Raw genomic sequence first — 4,932 nt, 5'->3', positions numbered from 1 at the left:
CAAAAAACATAATGCAACAAGAGCTTGCTAGACAATAATGCCACTATCCATAACAAGAATCCTAATGGTGTTATTCATAAAAATCTCAATGAAACCACAGTTTTGAAAATTATAGGCCAGTAATTTTTATACCACTGAGTAAATGTTGTTCAATGTAGAATAGTAACAACTATCAACTAAGATTAATAAAGCAAATGTAAGAGGATAATTCTTAATGTACTGTATACCTAAAATGTACCAATAAATTCAATGAGAGAAAAAAAAAAGAGGATAATTCTCAAAAATGTACTGGAGTTCTTCATAAATAGAATTGTTTTTGTTGTTGTTGTTGTTGTTGTTTTCAGCTTTAATTGAGTTTATTGGTACATTTTAGGGATATAGTACAGTTACATTCATTGTTGGGATCTTGTACCTCTACATGACAGGTCTTGGTTCTCATTTTTCCCCTTGTCCCTGCCCTCCCTTCACCCCCTCTTGCCCTCCCCATCTAAAAGCATTTTATTTCCATCTTTTCTTTATATCACTTTTTTTTCTTTTCCCTTATTTCCCTTCCCCTATCCATCCCACCTTCCCTAAAACTTTAGCCCCTTTCTTCCCATTTCACAGTCAGTAATCTGATTAGGATCTTATGTATTATTGCAGTTTATTCACACCAGAGAAACTATTCAGTATTTACACATGTGTGACTTATTTATTTCACTTTAGAATTGTTTGTTAAATACTCAGTAAATACCAGATTCTTTATGGAACACTGAATTTGCATGCACATTTTACATATGCCAAAGCAAAAAAAAAAAAAAAAAAAAAAAGAAAAGAGAAAAAAGAAAGAGAAAGAGAAAGAAAGAAAGAGAGTATAAAATAAAAGTATGAGTAAGGACCTAAATACCAAAGGCTGGTTGTAAGTTATCAAGCAGTACATACTTTATTAGGCAGTAGAAGCTAAAAATTGTGAAAAGGAGTCTCAAGTGCCAATAGAAATTACTTCTAATATCTATATTACTGGCATAAAGACAGTTTTATAAATAAAAAGTATATATAGATTAACTTTATTATGTCCTAATGACTCAGGAGAGAAGCATTCAAATGACCAAACTAATTTCAGCAACAATAAGCGAAAGCCATTGAACAGGGAATTAATGACTTTGCCTGTGGAAGAAAATGAGTAACTAAGACAGAGGTTAGACTTAGTCATCACCAGATACCTTTTTGGCTCTTCTAACTTTTTTTTTCTTTTACCATGTATCTATTTACAGAAAAGAAGTAATTTTAAAAGTTAAATGACCAGGACTTGAAGAATGTATTTGAAAATCTAACTTGATAGTATTAGAAGTTAAAGACTCAAACAAACTATGCCATGGTAGTTATAATATTAGATAGACTTTGGCATCAAACCAAAATGAACTTTATGTTTTTTCTTAAAATGAATCGTGTCAGTTTACTAACTCTCAAGTGTACGTAATCTTACTACCAACTATATTAATAACTTTTCTGTCTGTTCATTTTTTCCTGTAATTTTTTTTGGGGGAGGGGTTGAGACAGGGCCTCCTTATGTATTTGAGACTGATCTGAAACTCATTATGTAGCCCAGGCTGGTCTCAAACTCACATCCTCCTGCCTCAGCCTCCTGAGTGCTGGGATTACAGGCATGAGCCACCATGCCTGGTTTAAGTCCTTTGATATTAAGGCTTCATAAACATTCTAAAGCCTAGTGACAGTTATATGTATTTTCTTACTTACTTGATGTAACAGTAATGAATGCTGTGGGATGCTGAACGGTGTTCATCCTGAAGATGTTCATGTCCCAATTCCAAGAACCTGTGAATATGTTATGATTCAAGCAAGAGAGAATTTACTGATGTGATTAATGAAGGATTCTGAGATGAAAAACTCTCTTGTATTATTCAGATGGACAGAGTGTAATCACAAATGTTCTTCTGAGAGGAAAGCATAATAGAGAAGAAGATGTGAAGGTTGAAAAAAAGAGTGATACAACCACAAGCCAAGGAATGGGAGGAGCCTCTGGAAGCTGAAAAATGTAAGGAACAGATTTTCCCCCAGAGCCTTCAGAAGGAATGTAGCCTTGCCAATGGATTTTAGCCCAGTGAGACTCATTTCAGATTTATGGCCAGCAGAGCTGTAAGATAAATTTGTGTTGTTTTAATCTTCAAAGTTTATGGTTATTTAAACTGGGCGTGGTGGTGCAGGCTTGCAATCCCAGCACTCAGAGGCTGAGGCAGGAAGATTGTTATGAGTTCGAGACCAGCCTGGACTATGTAGTGAGTTCCAGCTCAATCTCAACTACATAGTAAAGCCCTGTCTCAAAAAAAAAAACAAGAAAAGTTTGTAAATGGGGAGGGGAGGAGAGGGTAAAGAGAGGGCAGGGCCAAAGGGAAAAAATGAGAACCAAGACCTGTCATGTAAAGGTACAAGATCCCAATAATGAATGTAACTACTGTATACCTAAAATGTGCCAATAAACTCAATTTAAAAAAGTTTATGGTGATTTGTTACATCCATTGTAGGAAACTAATAAAACTGCTATGATTCCAGTTCTTCAAATACTGTAGATAATAACAGATTCAGATAACAGTAACTGATAACAGTAAAATATAAAGGCAATGCAATAGTGTAAGTAAAGATTTTAGTATAAGAAGATATGTTTCCACAATTTCCCCAAAAAGTTACCCTTAGCTTATTTGTTTTGGTGTTTTGTTATGCTTTGCTTTGTTTTTTTCTTGAGGCAGTGTCTTACTGTGTAGTCCAGGTTGGCTTTTAACTCACTATGTAGTCCAGGCTGACCTCCATCTTGTGGCCATCCTCCTGCCTCCACCTCCCAAGTGCTGGGATTTTAGGTATGCACCACCATGACCAGCTTCCCACATTATTATAATAAAAGGAAATAACCAACAAAACTACTTATATCAATAAGAAAATAGGTAAACATTAAATAATCTTGGAAGTTGAAAATCATTATTAAAACTGAATTGTATTAAACAAATATCCACTTTGCCTGGGGTGTCACTCAAGGCCTGAGTTACAGGCAGCGAGGTGATCCAAGGCTACAGTGCTAAGCAGAAAGCAAGAAAAGGGTAGAACTAATGGGTCTGCCAGGAAGCCAGGATGGAAGAGTGTGTTTGAGGAGGCAGAGCATGGAGAGCAGCCCAGACCAATGAGAATGCAGTGGTGGAATTCTGCGAGTGAGAAGGTAGTCTACCCCTGTTCTTCCACCTGACCTGTACCGGTAGGGAAGGACAGAGTTCCTAGGTCTTCCTTAAAAAACTAACATGGCCACAGTGACGTGCCTGCTAGTAATGTCATCCTCCAGTTGCAACTTAATCATCACCAGAACGATTTACTTTTCCTATTCAGGTCCACGATATCATTGTTCCCGATAGCGGCCATAATGTCAGTACAACGATCAATACAATATCTATGTGTGAAATGAGAACTCCTTCTCCATCACATGGTTTTATAAAATGATAATGATAATCTTGACCATTTACTTAGCTTCCTGTATCCCTTCCTCCCTCCTTTCACCTACTCTCATAAAGATCATAAGCCCAATAGAGGGATTGTGAAACCATTACAAGGAACTGTTCAATGTATCTGAGCTGTAACCTTCTTTACAATGAGATTTTGTGAGTATAAAAAATAAAAATTCAAAAGTTTTATTTACTTTAGAGCAATTTATTAGTAGTTATATAAATATATCTACTCTTAGAAGCTAAAAATGGAAAGGGGAATGTTACTCAGTAGAATAGCAATTCATTGGTAAAACACATTTTAATGTGAAGAGTTAAATTTCATAAAGACTGACTAATATAATCACTTCTATTTCCCTTTTTTGACATCTAAAACAAGTTTACTGAACTTATAACACAAATTGGAAAAGTTAGTGGTCTTAACTCATTTAACCTAGGTTAAATATGCTATGATTAAATCAGATGCATCTAACTGTACTTTAAGAGATAATTCAGAGAAATATATATACTAGGGAACTTTTAAACTTAAAAACTTATATATACTAGGGAATTTTTAAACTTAACTTGTACTTATTGTGCTCAAATTAATCACCCTATTATCTCCATCTTACAATACTCTACACTTAGTTAAACACATGATTTATAATACATTAAAGGATGATACTCCAAAATAAGAATTAGATGAGCTTAGGACATGATCAGTAAATCAAATTAACTTGACTATAGTTAAAGATAATAGGAGAAAAACTCTTTTCACAAAGATATGATGAAACAAGAATGTTAAGTATTCAATAATTTCTGTGTTGTTGTTTTTTAAGTTTTTTTATTGAGTTTATTGGTACAATCTAGGTATACAATACAGTTACATTCATCACTGGGATTCTGTACCTTTACATAATAGGTCTTGATTCTCATTTTTCCCCTTGTCCCTGCCCTCCCTTCACCCCCCTCCTCCCCTCCCCATTTACAAACACTTTATTTCCATCTTTTCAGTTTCTCATATTTTTTTCCTCTCCCTTATTACCTTTACCCCACCCTTCCCACTTTCCCTATACCTTTAGCCCTTTACTTCCTATTTCACATTATTAATTATCTCATTAGGATCCTGTGTACTATTATACTTTTTCACACCAAAGAAACTATTCAATATTTCAGTTAAAGAAATCTCTGTATGAACATTAAAAATAGGGAATCCTAAAATAAAACTAAAAGGGAAAGTAAAAGAGTAAAGGCAATGATGTAACATTAAAATAATCCTTAATTCTGGGGATGAAAATGGTCCCCAAACATATTTAAATTGCTTCTTGCTCTTGTAGTCTTATCTTATTCTTTTTTTCATTATTTAGAGAATACTTTATTACTTTCTGTACTCAAACCCACATAGATATGACCTTACATATTCATTACAGTGCATTACCCCTGTACACATGGAAAAAAATAAAAAATAAAA

Source organism: Fukomys damarensis, unplaced genomic scaffold, assembly GCF_012274545.1.
Source record: "Fukomys damarensis isolate Sample0158 unplaced genomic scaffold, DMR_v1.0_HiC HiC_scaffold_38, whole genome shotgun sequence".
Taxonomy (NCBI): Eukaryota; Metazoa; Chordata; class Mammalia; order Rodentia; family Bathyergidae; genus Fukomys; species Fukomys damarensis.
The sequence above is the reverse complement of the archived record's forward strand: the minus strand, read 5'-3'. Positions refer to the sequence as shown.